Below are 16,877 nucleotides of genomic sequence, written 5' to 3'. Positions count from 1 at the left end.
CTACTATTTTTACATAAACCAATCACCACACAGGTAAATACTGCAAAAATTTACCAAATTCTGCACAAAATGCCAAAATTCCAGGTCCAACAGTGCATAAATGTCAGCCAATCTGACCCAGCTGAGTAAAACTTCAGCAAAATATGAAAGCCCCAATTTTCCACATCCAATGTCAAGAAATTTCACTCGAATAAGTGAAATTCCAACAAATTTGGCAAAATCCCCAATTTAATTGAGGTCGACACGCACAATGTCTGCAATTTCTCACACGAATGTCACTGCCAAGCACAAACGAGATCAAATCTGGAAAAAGACCTATATTTTCGAGCCAGATTTGCAGAGATCTGTAATCTGTGCTACCACACGTGAATCCACATTAAGGCAACGGGATAATTGATAAATTAAAGAAACTTTGATTTTTTTAATTGGAAAATTAAAGAAATTTTGATTTCTTTTTGAAAAACTGACCAAGGAGGGGTCCATTGACCCTCCTCCTTGCTTTGGCCGCCTACTGGCGTCGCCTGCCTGTGACCCGTGACACTGATCACCATCCCACGCGCAGCCATCGCCTGGTCCCTGTTGCACACCGTCACATTTGTTGCCACGCGCGCAACACGTGCCGCTTGGTCTTGGTCCACGCCCACTGCCTAGTCGCCTACCGCTCGGTCCGTCACACCTGAACCTACTACCCACACTAGTTCTTTTTCAGCACGACCTGTGCTGCACAGGCCTTTTTCCTGACAACCTGTTCGCGAGCTGCCTACACTGTCAACTGTCCTTGGTCTTGGGAAACATGTAGAGCCTTGAGCTCTAATACCAATTGTTGAGGATGTTTGTTAGCAACTGGAGGAGGGAGAAGGTGAGTGAGAGTGACAAAGAGAGAGAGAGAGAGAGAGAGAGAGAGAGTACGATTCGATTTTGGGTGTACCAACAATGTATTGGTACATAGAATAAAATGTATTTATATTTAGGGCACATAAGGGTGCATTCACATACACAACTAAATAATACAAGTGTGCTATACACGAAGGTGAATAAAGGGCCTTTATCCCAACATCACTATCGTCTGGAAACTTGCCCTTGCTACTGTCAGGGCCTTCACTCACTTTCACCATCATCTACATCCAATCGCCATCAGTGGGAGTTGTCGCCATCATCATCTTGTTTGTGTTTGCAATCAATCTCTCTCCTCCAACTGTCGTCAGCAACATATGCATTGTTGCCATCAATTTCCACCTTTCGCCCATCAACAATCAGCTTGTGTTCGTCTATTCTGCACAGTCGTCAAGTTTTCTCTCTCCTCTGCAATTGGTGTTTGTTTCACTCAATTATAATGTGAATGTTCAAAAGGATATAAGATATGAAGGAATTCTTCATGCTACCTTGAAGCATGTACAAACCAACATATCTTAGTATGCTTGTGAGTGGTTATGAATAAAAAGTTTTTGTGCGTAAGTATTATGCACCAAACACATTCTTATCTAGCGTAGCATTGTTAGATATGCTCAACGCCCCACCCTCATAAGGTGCCACCAATGATCCATAGTGCTCAAAGTTGTAAGGCCCCCATTATGAGAAGAAGCCATATGTGAGCCCGGATATTGGTTAAGTCCTACCTTGTATATCAAATGAGGTCTATGTGACCGGAAGGCAAAAAGGTGACCTGCCAATGTGCACACTTGATGGTGCATCCACGTGTCCCAACACATTTGACATAGGTGCAAGAAGGAAGGCCAAGGAGCCTTATTGTGCAGTGCACCAAAGAGAATGAGGTGTAGAGTGATGGCAGAGAAGGTGTGTGCTGTGTGTGCATAGGGAAACAAGAACCTACATGTCTCCAAGTGTCAAAACATCTCTCAATTCTCACCTCTCAGTTGATGAAAGAAAAATTAATCACGCCTAGTCTCCCCCCCCTCTGTTTCACGCTCTATTGATGATTACAGGAGGGCAATCGAGTTCCTCACATCCCGTTGATTGAATCCTCACGGCCACTTATGCAAAGGTTGTATGCGTTATGCGCAATTGATGCTCTCTCTCTCTCCTATTGTCTATCTACACCACACCCAACCTCTTTGGCTACATTTGTTGTTATTCAATACATGCAAGCTAGCTTGCCGCATTTCGAGATCCATTCAGAGTACGACACACTCTCCACCTCATAAGCTCTACCTTGATTCCAAAGATACAAGAGTTCGAGGTTCAATATTCATTGCATAGTGTATTTGTTATACCAACATTCTATATTCAATAGTCATTCTCTTCATTATTCATTGTGTTCATAGTCTCTAAGTTACCCTAACCCTAACTGTATTTTGTATCATCAGTTTGTGCTTTGTCATACAATTGGTTTTGTGGTTTCTACATTTAGAGCATTTCTTCACATGGTATCAGAGCTAGATGCTCTTTGACAAACCTTGGCCTTTGATCAAAAAGCTCATCCGCAAAAGCAAGAACAGCAGAAGGGTCAAATGACTTCGAACGCATTCACATCATCGTTCCAGTCTCAACAGCCAAACGGACCGAGAACCATCAAACTACAATGAAGTCCAAAGACCATATCAAATTTCCATTGCTCGGTACGATCTCATCCTTATGCATAGGGCTTAGCAAGAGGTTGAGTTATTTACTTTAGATTCGGTGCACAGAACTAATGATCTTGCAAGACCTTCAGAATCTCACTACGGACTAGCCATCCTCAAGTGGAATCTAGCTCGAATTGCAAATCACTTTCACAATACTTCTTTTCTCTAATGCAAGGTACAAACCCCATTATGTCAAATTCTATGCTAGCTCGTTGTATTTTCCATTGGATCAGGGGATACTTATCAAGAAGGAACTCTTCAAAATAACCTTTGATTTCTAAGTAATGAGGGAACACGTATTTCTTTATGAACTCAAAACTAGGTAAGAAGCTGAAAGAAGAACTTATTGTTGAGAGTCATCTTCTGCCACGTCAGCAATGCCACATGGCAATTTTGCCACGTAGCAGCAATCGAATTGTACCGACTACAGTCGCCTGCATTAAATGCAGCCAACCTAATTATTTCAGGTATTTTTTAGGCATTCTTTTCAACCTTTATAAGGCTGAGTTTCCAATAGTCTTGGACACTTGTATCTAACAGATTTCAGCTTGTCAGTGACGGAGACTCCACTCGGGGCTGACGGAGATCGAGGTCCTCAAGGTGGAGACATACGCATATATTTTCTCTACACCCGTGTATAATTCTGCATCTGCTTGTTCGAGGATTGCCAGACATAGTGGTGAGCCAACAGCCATGCGTCTCCTACATTTATGGGAAGCAACATAGGGATGCGATTCCCAATAAAGCTTCGAGGCGGTCTACTTCACCTATGGAGCTTGTATCTACGGATCTTTGTGGCCTGATGAGGAACGAGTCCTTCAAGGGGAGCTCATACTTCATGTTGATCGTAGATGACTATAACAAGATGACGTAGGCCTATTTCTTGGCACTAAAGTCGGAGGCTTTCTCCCACTTCAAGGATTGGCTTCTTTTTTAGGAAAAACGATCCGGCCGGAGATTGAAGACCATGCGATCACACAAGGGTAGTGAATTCGTTTCTAATGAGTTTGCTCATTTTTGGGCAGATAAGAAGCATTCACCAGGAGTTTGCTAATACCAACACTCCTCAAGAGAATGGCATTTTGGAAAAGAACCACAGTGTGATCGAGATGGCACGCACCATGATGAAGCACTGACAGACACCTCAGTTTCTGTGGACCAAGGCAGTGGCTACTACAGTCCACATCCTCAATCGATCCCCCACTTCGGCCGTTGACAAGATGACATCTTTTGAGGCTTACTTTGGGGCTAAGCTTGATGTCTCTTACTTCAGGATCTTTGAGTGTGACGCCTATGTGCATATCTCGAAGACACAACGTGACAAATTTGAGGCAACTTGCTGACGACGAAGGGTATTTGTTAGCTACAACTCCCAATGCTAAGGTTATCACTTGTATAATCCGTGAAGGAAGATGTCTACACAAGCCGAGATATGCGGTTCGTGGAAGTTCTGGCCACAAAGGGAGGTGAGAAGCACCCCATACTTGGAGATCCAGGGGAGAGTTGGGCTCTTGAGACAATTCCTTTGGAGCTAGAGTCTCTTGATATAGATTCTTCTTCAAATTCGGAGTCTTCTCTTCCACTAGCTACCCCAATGGCAATTTTGCCGGTGGATGTACTCGAGTCTTCAATAGATGGAGAGCAAAGAGGAGAGATTTGGCCTCCTCCTCATTGGGCCCGTAACACCCTTCGAGATTCAGGGATCAAGGGGGTCCCTAAGGAGTGGGAACCGCAGGATGGACCGCGGAGGTCACAGTGGCGACAAGCACATTCTACGGAGCTTGTTTGCTTTAATTATTGTTTGATGTCCCGTGTTATGCAAGATAGAGAGCCTATGTTAGGGCTTGGATTCTATCATCTAGTTAGTACTATTTCATACCTTAGTACTTGTATGCATTTAGGTTTATGGGATTAGCATGTGTAAAGTGACTTTAGCTTTCATATGATGTTTCACTTAAAAGGTAGGTGCAGGTCAAAAGCGTGAGGAAGTTGTATTCATTGAGATCCTATATATCAAGAATGAGAGATTCTTCAGATAAAGCATGTAGATGATTGCTGATTCTATCTATCTGTGTCTGTAGCTTGAATATTAATGCTTTCTACTTCAAGTTATTTCATCAGGAATAGTCATGATGGCAATAAACTGTGTCATATCTTTCTAGACAACAACTCTGTATTCATGAATATGATATGTCTTTCATGTCTGAGTATACTTCCCGAATATTACGTGCATATAATGGCTGTAAATTCGTTCAAGAAGTTTCCTGCAGTATTAGGGTTATTTTAGACAAACCGGTGTATCTTCTGTTTTTGTTGTGGACTTGAGAGGCCAAAACACTTTGGCGATCCTACCAATTTCATGGTAAAAAGTTCTCATGATTTGGGCAAACCAGTGTGTCTTATGTTTCTGTTGTGTACTTGAGAGGCCAAAACACTTTGGCGATCCTGCGAGTTTCATGGGAAAAGTTCTCATGATTTAGGCTTCAGCATAGTTGTCAAGTACGATATGGTACAATACGATAAAATATGGTACTAAATGATATCTTACGATTTTATAAGGAACGGTACGATATTAGTACGAAAAAAAATTAAGATGATTTTTTAAATAACAAAAACCATAAATCATTAAATTATGGATCATAGAATACATGTTTAAAGTGGAAATAGCCATTTCATTACAGAATAAGATGAATACATGAGGGTGACCATCGCAGTCGCATGGGCTGGGCAAAACATGCGATACAACTACAATCTAGCATATGATATATCTGATACAACAAAAAAGAGACCTATGAATCTATAATGAGGCATCACTATCATCATCGTCATCATCATCATCAGAACTATCTGAGTGCTCAACAAGAGAGTCTGAAGATGACTTCCCGGCATCCGATGATGAGACATACTCATACTCATCCTCATTGATGAGGCTACCGTCATCATCAAATGATGGCTCCCTAGGTAGCGGCTATGTAGGCAAGGGGGGGATGTCATCATGAGGCACAGGATGTGAGCTACTAGAGCCCTGCTTTACATATGTCTGCAAGCCACTCGAACCACCCCTCCTCGATGATGGAGGGCGTCAAATGACCATGCCGCTGCTACCACCTACTCGAACTCCTCGCCCACGAGCACGTTAACTACGAGTATTACGCGTATCTATTGCTATAAGCTCTCTATAGAGCTCTGTAAACATCATCTCCTCCTCCTCGTCCACCTCCTTATGTATACTCGAAAGAGTCGCCCGTCAACTTGAATGTAGCAACATTAACCTACACAATGCAATGATGTATGTAAGATTGATCATTGTAAATGCTAAAGTCTAAATTGTAAAGTATAAACTTCAAAGTTCAAAGTTTAAAAGTTAAAACAACAAATTTTAAATGTTATGGTTAAGTGTTTAAACTTTACCTGCTTCGGACTACCCATGCTCATCATAGCCCTCATCATGCATAAGTTAGTGCAGACTAGCCGCTCTAACTGTCGTATGCTAAGCCGCTTGTGAATCTTTGTGTGAATGAGAGAATAGGCACTCCAGTTTCACTCACATGCGCCTGAAGAGCAATCCTAGGCAAGGACCCTCATGGCTAAGGGTTGAAGGGTCTCCAATGCGTATCCAAAGTTTTGCCACCAAAATAAACGCTTCACAAGTGAGACTCTCTTCCAACAAGTGGGAGAAGTAAAAGCCACGTGCCCTCTTTGATCTGCATGGCATCCTAGCTCCTCCAGCACTACATTGTGGTCATCCACAAGGACCACATGAGTCAAATAAGCAAGTTGGTCCGAACAGAACTCTCTATCATCCATGACCACCGGTGACTTGTAGGCCGGATGTACCAATGCAGCAAAACCATGGATGGGCTTATGCATCTGCGCCCATCTCCTCTCTACTATCTCTAAAACATGTGCACGCTATGTCTCTGTGATCACTGTACAAGCATGTACCCCCACCAATGCCGGTAAAGTGCACAAGAAGGCCCTAGTGGACCCCTCGCAATCACTCATATGTAACACCCTATTAAAGGGAGTCACAACAATGACAACGGCACAGACTTTTTGTCAAAACTGCTCATTAAGGCACAAGTGTTGCATGGCTTTGGCCTCCTCCTCTTTCCCATGCTCATCCCACTTATTCCATAGAGTGGACACCATTGTCTGGCACCACACCTCATAAAGGCGCTCCAACAATAACCACATGTAAGCAAAGTGAGTTGAAGAATGTAGCTTTGCAGACCACCCTCTTCACTCACTTAAGCTTCCCAATGTCTTCCATGAGCAAGTCCAAACAATGACTTGCACATGCAGTCCGCACAATCGTAGGGAACTCGACCTCAAGCAAACGGCCCATGCCCCAACAATTCGATGCTTTGTCAGTAACAACTTGCACCACATTTGAGGGGTCCACCTACAACCACAATTTACAAATTACAAGTAAACTTATTACTAATAATACTTGAAAATTGGAGGCTGGAGAGAGAGAGTCTAGAGAGAGTTGAGACTTGAGCCTTTCAACTTTCAACTTTCAACTTTCAAGAATGAAGAGAGATGGGGCTCGGGGATTGGGGGCGGCGGACCTTGCAAGGCCCGGGGGAAAAGAGAAAATTGAATAGATCATAGATACTAGAGAGAAATTAATTATTAAAATAGAAAGATAGATAGTTATGCATAAACCAAATTTCAATTCTGAATCATTCAATCATGATATTATCATAATGAAAGAAAGTGAAATAAATTTAAAAGGAAAATTGCAACGTATACCTCAATGATAGCTTGTTGAATGTGGCAGTAGATGAATGTGCATGTCGTTTTGCTCCCCCTCTTGTCGGTATCTACGGCCCGCAAAAAGTAAGTGCCAAGTGGACATGAGACAAGTATGTTGATGATGCCCCGTTTCTTACGATCACTCCATCCATCAGTGAGAATGGAGCAACCATATTTTATCAATGCAGCCCGAATAGGATCATGAGGTCTATCAATCCTCTCCTTCTCTTCATCAATCTTTTTTGTCCTCATGTCATTGTATGTAATACCGGTCCATCCTTCACATGGACCCAGATTGGCAATGGCTTTAACCATCTTCTTCCATTGCTCTTGCTTTAGGACATTGAATGCAAGATTGCACTCAATCACCGTGTGTAGACCCACACTACCACCGATCACCCATCTCAGTCGGTGACCAACTCACCTCCAGAGGATTTATCTAACTAGTCTGCAGAGACCCATATCGTCTACTTAGAGACACAGCATGCCAGTCTCATTCATATCTGCGAGTTGCCTCTTGATGCTATGACTGCAGAGGACCACATCGTCTACTTACAGACACAACATGCCAGTCTCATTTATATCTGCGAGTTGCCTCTTAATGCTATGACTGCAAAGACCCACTCGTCACAACCAAGCACATCAACACCTATTTGGCTTGTGGACAATGGAGATACCCATCACATGACTCATATAGAGGACATTTTCATTTCCCGAGTCCCTGCAACCAGAAGAGTCCACATAGAAAACAACTCCTCGATCAAGATTCAGGCCCAAGGTCGCATTAGTTTTCCCACCAACCAAGGTCTAGATCTAGCTTCGCTAGATGATGTCTACCATGTACCCCAACTTAGGGTAAACTTGTCTGTCTGTTCAGCAGCTTTGTCAGTTTAGGCAAGCAATTTTCATCATAGCGACCACAATCAAGGTCCTAGATCCTCAAACTAGTTTAGTGATTGCTTGCAACAAGGCACAACATAATCGCCTTTACCACATAACCCATTTTCTTACCAAGCCAACCGTCAATGATTCGGAGTTTCATAGCTTCCATGCCTTGGCCACCACACACGAGCCCACGAACTCTGAGCATCTTTGGCATTTTCGCTTAGAACATCTTGGCTACGACTCTCTTTATGAGTTGTTGCCGTGAAGAAATACCCTAACACAAAAACACAAATAATAATATACAACAAAGCACAGACTGATAAAAGAACATAGTTAAGGTTAGGGTGACTCAGAAACAATAAACACAAAATGAATGAAGTGATATGACTACTAAATATACAATGCTCATGTAGCAAACACACTATGCAGTGAATAGATACTGAATCTTGAACTCCTGTATCTCAAGGATCAGAGAAAGGGGAATAAGCTGGAGCGTGTGTCATACTCCAAATGGATCCTGAATCGCAACAAGGCAACGTGTGAGTATCAAACCACAGTAAACATAGCCTGTGTCCTTTACTTCTCTCATAATCTCAGTCATCAAGGCCATATTGACTATGTGAGCAGAAGCCTTTCTTTGCTCCTCTATTCTCAGTGACCTCCTTTCTCCCTCTACATTTTATTCAATTACGCTACGCTGAGGAGAGAGAAAATCTCCAAACGCAAGTTAAGATGATGATAGCGATAACTTGAGGAGAGAGAAAACTAATACGGCGGCAACTAGGGCCTACAAATGCAACAATATGCTGACATGGCCAACTGTATGACAGTTGGATGGATGGACTGCAGCAATTATCTAGCTCGAAATAGCAACAAAATGATGATGAAGGGCTGAAAACAAGCGCCAGATGAGTGAAGATTGCAATGGACAGCTTGGACGGCAATGTCCTCCACGAACGAGGTGTGAGCAGCAAGCTAAAAACACCTAAAACTTGCAGAAATGAGATTAAGACTGAATGAAAGGCAACATACCTATTTATAGAAAGTTTGGGTCCTCCCAAGTGGGTTTGTGCTTATGGGATACAGACACTCTCTAAGAACGCATTTCTTTTTAAATAAACAATGTTTTTTTTAATTAGACATATTTTGGGGTTGTTTAAGTAAAGCTAATGTATTTTTAGCTCAACACTCCCTCTCAAGCCAAACAACGATGCCACAATAAGCAGGCCAACAAAGCCCTTTTTTTAAAAAATATTTTATCCCAAGACGTGCATCTCAAAGCAACCAAAGCATCGAACAAAGGGTGCACGTCAACTACCAAGTGGCCTACTAAGACTACAAAGGCAATGGTTATCTTACCAAGGGAGCCTAAGTAATCACTCCAGAGAGACTAGGGTATCATTCAAAGGGTGCACGTCGGCTGCCCAATAGCCTACCGAGTCCTATGAAGATGGATGGAATCAACTATGGATTTTCTTTTAAAGGGCTTCTAGTTTTGATAGATTTAACATTAAGTGAGGGTTTCAAATCAATTTTTGTCCTATTCAGTATCCGTGCCCCAAACAGGAGAGTAAAAAGAGATGGTCACACCCAAGACCTTCACAAAACAAGCATATTATCTCTACCATTACTAGGTGTCGATAAAAAAGAAAAACGGCTAAGGTGTGGGTGATACAAATATAGCAAAGATGTCAAGCAAGCAAGACAAGCAAAGTAAGAAAGCTAGCTAGGGAGAACTACTTAGAGACTGCAATGTGCAATCCCATGAATATGGTGGATTCAGAATCGACCACTCCAAAAGACTAAAAAGGGATAAATGTACACAAATGCATGTTTACATGAGCACAATGCCAATGCATAGAGTAATGCAAAGGGAGATGCATGATGTCATGCTCACACAAAATGCAATGCAACGGTGCCACTTGAATAGTGCTCTCACACGGAAACTGCTCACTTACCCAAGTATCATTTTACAATCATGTCATCCTGACAATGCAGATGAAATTACAAATGTCCATAAGTACAATACAAAAGAATAAATGAATGAATGAATGTCTAAAGATTGTAAGCATCATCACTGTCACTATCAAGAGAAGTAGCCGCTCCCTCTGAAATTGGAAGGGAAAAGCAAGAGGAAAGCACCCTCTCTCTGTCAATCTGAAGAAGTAGGGGAGGGTGTACCCAAGCTGATCCTAGGTAGAAGGTAATGGCACTCATTCGTGGTGTAAGGATTAGATTGCCCGCAAGGGCAATGGCACTCTGGTTGTCGTAGTAGACAATGATGGAAGAGTAACAAGAAAAGTGAAGCGCCGCCAATAAGCTCCTCAGGTAGATAGCCTTGGTGGTGCCATCAAAGAGAATCCTATACTCTGTCTTGGCCGTGAAAGCTGCTACCATCTCTTGCTTACAGTGAACAAGAAATGGAAGCCATACCCAATGTGAAGGGATAGCCATCATGGGAACGCCGGATGTCAAGATCTCATGCCCAATCAGAATCAATGTACCCCTGCAAACATAAACCAAAATCATAAGTGAGACCATAAGAAAAGGTACACCGTACATAACGCAACATACGAAGACATGCAATCCAATGTGACATCCTAGGTGCTGTGAAATACTGACTGAGAATGTTGTGTGAGTAAGGTAAGTCTGTTCTAGTATGAATTAACCGAAAAAGTTTTCCTGCAACAGATCTACAGGTATGCACATCGAAGGGCTAACCTAGGGTATCCTTCAATAAGTGGACAATAGAATGGAGAGGCACGGCTACTAGCCACGTCTCATCCGTAGTGAACTATTCCACAAGCTAAAGTGTGTATTTCTATTGTGACACAAAAATACAACCCCCAAATCAAACTCTCTCCATCCCTAAGAAGTAAGACAACAAAGCGAGGTCTGTCATCTCAAATGTAGCACTAAGCTTTGCCTTGATTTCTACTATGGCAGCAAAATTTAAGCGTGTGATGAGTAAGTCATCAACATATAACAGGATGTAGCTGATCCCCTCCATAGCAGATCGAACATATAAATTTGGGTCATAAGGGGTAGAACGATATCTGTGAGTCTGTAACAACTCGTCCATCCAATGGAACTAAGACTGTGGTACTTACTTCAAGCAATAAAGAGCTTTCTGCAAGCAAAATACCTTATCTCTGGAGTTCGCAGAAGGAAAACCTGGTGGTTGCTCCACATAGACTTCTTCCTCCAAATGACCATTCAAGAAGGCACTCTTGACATCTATCTAATGTATCAACCAACCGTGGTGAGCGGCTAGCACGAGTAATAACCAAAAAGATATCAACCACGCAATAGGTGTGAAGGTCTCTTCATAATCAATACCATGCTTCTGTTGAAACCCTTGCATGACAAGGCGAGCCTTATACTTCTCCAAAGTCCCATCAACCTTTAGCTTGGTCCTAAAACTCTATTGTAGACTACTTGGATGATCATTCTCTAAATTCTATGTGTAGACTGCTAAGGAAATGGGATATGATACTGCTTCCCGAGCTGACATACTTTACAAACATCTCGAGCTAGCTTCACGCGAGGAAGACCTTCAAGCATCTCATGACAAGGAAACTCATAAAGAGAGTTACAACGAAGATGTCCTAGACGGAAATACCAAAGAGGCTCATTCTTTGTAGACTCCCGAGATGTGGCTAATGCCTCGAAGCTATGGAGCACGAAGCCCTCGACTATTGGCTCCGTAAGAAAATGGGTCATGTGGTATAGGCCATTAGGTTGTGCCTCACCCCCACAAGCAATCACTAAACCAATCTGAGAGTCAGGGACCTCGATTGTGGTTGCTGTACAGAAAACTGCTCGCCCCAACTGGCAAAGCTACTAAACAGATAACAAGTTCATCCCAAGCTGAGGGACATACTATACATTGTCCAACGAAGCCAGATCCGAACCCTTGTCAGTAGGCTCCCGAGATGTGGCTAATGCCTGGAAGCTACGGAACACGGAGCCCTCGACTGTCGGCTTGATAAGAAAATGGGTCATGTGGCATAGGCCATTAGGTTGTGCCTCGCCGCAAGCAATCACTAAACCAGTCTAAGAGTTAAGGACCTCGACTCTGATAGCTGTAAAGAAAGCTCATGGTCAAGGTTTATTCAAGGGCCCCTATCCCGAACCGCATAGTGGTCAATCAAGTGTGCCCACCGCTCTGACACTAAGTCAAAATGCTAAAGCTGGGAATGAAGCTCAAGCAATAAGCCTTACATCACCTAGACCATTGCAGAGGCATTCCTAGCCTTCCATGAGTAGATGACCTCGTATGGAACAAGTGCGGGATCGGGTTGGGGTTCCAACTCCTATACAAGATCCCATAGATTCTGTGAGTCAAGGACATATCTCATCAAGTTCAACCAAGTTGTAAAGTTTGACCTGTTAAAACAAGTCATGTCATTGAATGCATGCTTGACGGAAGATGAGGTAGAACCATGAGGTATCGGGAATGTGGGATAAGATGGATGTGGAGGATAAGATGGTGGTGGTGGTGGTGGTGTCTGATAAGGAGGACGAGGGGGAACAGGTGGGTAGGCAGAAATAGACTATGAGTATCCAACGAGTGTCAATTGATGCGGAGATATTGGAACATGAATGTTTCCATAAGATGCTGGTGGAGAAGGAGGCACCAGGACACGTAAGCCCTCTCCAAATGTTGGTTGGGACACAACATAATGACCAGAGGGTCCATTAGGTAACGCCATGGAGGCAAACTATGGCACAAGTTGATTCACACTCATGAGAGACTAGGGGGGATATCTAAGTTACAATGATCCCAAAAGTGTGTGAGCAAAAGAGGAAACACTACCCGGCTGAGGAAGAGATGAGGTCCTAACAAATGTTCCTAAATTTAAAGAACCCTCCGGCATAGTGAATGAAAATACATGTGATCCTACATGAGACACAACATGTGGTGCACTTAATGGAGGCTAAAAGAATGTGATAGTGAAATAAGAGGATGGGATAGGAGGAAGATTAAATGGATTTGTGATAGATGTAGATGTCAGATGGGACACAGGCTACAGCATAATGACCAAAGGATCCATTAGGTAGTGCCATGGAGGTAAACTATGGTACCAATTGATCCACACTCAAAAGAGATTGGGGAAAATACCCAGGCTACAATGATCCCGAAAGTGTGTGAGGAAAAGGTAGAACATCACCCAACTGAGGAAGAGATGAGGTCTTAATGGCTATGCCTAAGTTTGAAGAACCCCCCGGTGTGGTCAATGAAAACACATATAATCCTACATGAGATGCAACAAGTGATGCACTTCATGGAGGCTACAAGGATGTGGCAACAAAATAAGAGGGTGGGATGAGAGAGAGATTAAATGGATTTGTGATAGGTGTAGATATGGGAAATAATGTGGGTTCCTTTTGTCCATTAAATGCATTAGATTGAAATGATAACGATGAAGATGCACCTACTTCATTTTGACCTTTGAAAACAAAATTGTTTGAAGGAAAAGAAGGGAAAGGAGTACTCAGTTTTTGGTTTCAACTACTTACCTAGTCTTGAGTTCATAAAGAAATATATGTCTTCCTCATTACTTATAAACCAGAAATTGTTTTGCATACATCCTCCATCATGAAAATCGTCCATACCAATAGAAGAAGAATCATCATCATTAACAAAATCTGAAATGATAGACATACCTAACACCAGAGAGAATAAGTATGAAGGCAATGGAGTGTACTCTATGCCAATTTCCACTCACACATGGCCAGTCCTAAGTGGAGATTTCACCCTTCCTGCATGGTCAGTAGATCGGTGCACTGAATCTCAAGGGTGAAATTCAAACTTACGTTCTATCTACTGCTAGGCTCTATACATCAAATTCAATTGTGCTCAACTGTAGTAATCTCATAAGATTGTGGAACTCCATGGTAGTCCGATGTCTATCCGGCCATGTCAAGAGCTTGTGAAGCAAGCTGTGAGGCCCACTCCGACTCATTCCTTGATGCATTTAGCTCGGATGTAAGAAGTGGTGCGGAAGTAGTGTTCGAAGGCATATGTCCTGCTTATTGTATAGAGCTTTCAAATCAAGGCCTAGGTTTCTCTCCAAGAACTCAACTCTGATACCATGTGAAGAAATACCCTAACACAGAAACAAATAATACTATACAACAAAGCACAGACTGATAGAAGAACACAGTTAGGGTTAGGGTAACTTAGAGACAATGAACACAGATAATGAATGAAGTGATACAACTACTAAATATGCAATGCTCATGCAACAAACACACTATGCAATGAATGAATACTAAACCTCGAACTCCTGTGTCTCAAGGATCACGGCAGGGGTAATAAGCTGGAGAGTGTGTTGTACTTTGAACGGATCCCGAATCGCAGCAAGGCAGCCTTCAAGTGTCGAACAGTAAACGCAGCCTGTGTGTGGCTGAACCTAATGCAGACGGCAATCTAGAGAGTGTGTACTGTAAACATAGGCTAAGGAGAGAGAAAATCTGCAAATGCAGGCTAAGATGACAATGGTAACAACTGGAGGAGAGATAAAATTGGCAAGGCGACAGCTGGGACCTGCAAACGCATCAGTATGCTAACATGGCACGCTGTACAACAACTAGATGGGTGGACAACAACAATCGCCTAGCTGGAAATAGCAAATGAATGATGATGGAGGGCTAGGAACAGGCGGCAAAATGAGTAAAGACTGCAATGGACAGCTTGGATTGCGATGTCCTCCGCAAATAGGGTATGGACAGCAAGCTGAAAACACCACCTGCAAAAACGAGATTAAGATTGAATGGAGGACAACATACCTATTTATAGAAAGTTTGGGAAAGACTGAAGTGACAGTGACACTGTGGAGCTGCAAAGAGACACTATAGTGGCTCTAGTGACCTTTCATATTAGACATACCTCTTGGGAGGGATATCCACAACCAAAGAGTGGTTATGAATTATTATTCTTGATTATTTAATCGTATTATTGAGAGAGAGCATGTATGAGAGAGAGAGAGAGTGAGTGAGTGAGTGAGAGTGAGAGTAAAATTTATGCAAAACAATGTATTTATGAGTGAGAGATTGTGAGAGAAAGCTATGGAACTATTGAAAAAGAATATAATGTGATGATTTTCATTCAAAATGATGTATTCTCTTGTATCTTTGTGGTTTCTTGATGAATTCTATGAAGAATATGAAGAGCATAATCAATTTGGTTCAAGTTAAAGCCATGGGAGAGGACTGATTAAGTGAAGCTAATGCATTTTTAGCTCAACAATTGTATCAAGAGATGGTTGAAGGGTCTTCCATACTTCAAACTATCTCGAGAGGTTTGTAAAGCATGCCAACTAGCTAAGCAACATCGTACACCCTTCCCTCAGCAATCTACCTGTCATGCTAAGCAACCCCCTAGACTCATTCATGTAGATCTTTGTGGTCCCACATCCACTACCGCTTTAAATGGCACGTTGTACTTCTTTATTGTAGATGATTGCTAACATTTTTTTACAGTCCCAAAACACACTTAATTAATGAAAAATGTAAATTTGGTGCACAGTTCAAGAGAGTTTCAATAGTCCCCAAAACCCTAATTTTCTTGGGTACCCTTCAACATCTATAAATAGACATGCTGCCCATCATTCACCATTATCCATTCAGTACAGATTCTCACTCGTCTGTTGCGTTTGGTCTATCTACCATCACCAACCCACAAATTGCCTCCGTCGTGGGTTCAACTCTCCATCAGCCAACAGGGGACAAGTGACAGCCCTCCTTCATCATTGGATGTCAACCTTGCAATCCAAGTTTGGCCTTTTTCACCCCACAGCAACAAATGGTGACCATCTTCTCCTTGTTGGCAATCATCTTCTCCCTCCTAGTGGCCATCCTACAGCTGCGTTTGTAGCTTCTTGCTGCCACCCTCTGTCCCAAACACCTTCCTTATTGTCACCTCAGTCATCTAACCCTCCGAGGATCAACATTTGGTGTTTTTCCTCAACTTCCGTACTCTGGCTGGTGGTCATAGCACTTCGGATCTGTTTTTTATGGACATCACTTTCCGACACTGCATTGCTCTGCCCTTGGGCATTTTGTACACTCTTACATTCACTTTCAACATTCATTCACTTTAGAGTTTCTTCTCTCTATGTTTGTCTCTATGTTTGAGTTTTCAGTTTATGTGTTTTGTGTTTTGTGTTTTGCATTTTGCATTTTACGTTTTGCATTTTATGTTTTGCATTTGAGTTTTGCTGTCTATCTGAGTCTGTGTTTCAATCTTAGTCGTTCATGCTATATTTCTCAATGCAAACCCTCGTATATCTTCACATGGTATCAGAGCCAATGCTCTTCTAAAGAGTATCCTGCGGTGATTGTGGAGGCTAGTCTTTATGTGAGACTCACACACGACTCGATTCCAACTCATAATATCTCAAGCACCTTCTTTGGATCCTATGATGCCCTATCAAGCTTCTCCATCATTGGAGCATCTGAGAAGGCATTATGTGCTAGAGGTAGAGTCATCCCCTTGACAGGCAGTCAAACATGTCAGCAGAGTACAGTAGTGCCACGTCAACACAGTACAGCAGAGGACACGTCAACAGGCACCACGTCAGCAATACAGTCGGATAATTTATTGTCTGCAGTCGGACAGTTTTTACTACAGTCGACTTGGTA

At 42.5% G+C, this 16,877-nt stretch overlaps 1 protein-coding gene across 4 annotated transcripts in view; it reads right to left on the bottom strand.

Annotated features, from left to right (window-relative positions):
- Positions 1–16,877, bottom strand: part of LOC148040878 (peptidyl serine alpha-galactosyltransferase) — a 161,521-nt gene that overhangs the window by 94,571 nt on the left and 50,073 nt on the right. Inside the window, exon 1 of one of the 4 annotated variants that reach the window (XM_087672281.1) lies at positions 7,341–7,876. The exons of the other annotated variants lie outside the window; for them this stretch is intronic. The gene's annotated coding sequence lies outside the window, so the exon portion shown is untranslated. Of the gene's footprint in view, positions 1–7,340; positions 7,877–16,877 lie in introns of those variants that run through there. 4 annotated transcript variants of the gene reach the window in all.

This window comes from Lygodium microphyllum, chromosome 1 (assembly GCF_053477565.2).
Source record: "Lygodium microphyllum isolate KBCC chromosome 1, Lygodium_microphyllum_v1.1.10, whole genome shotgun sequence".
NCBI lineage: Eukaryota > Viridiplantae > Streptophyta > Polypodiopsida > Schizaeales > Lygodiaceae > Lygodium > Lygodium microphyllum.
The sequence above is the reverse complement of the archived record's forward strand: the minus strand, read 5'-3'. Positions and strand labels throughout refer to the sequence as shown.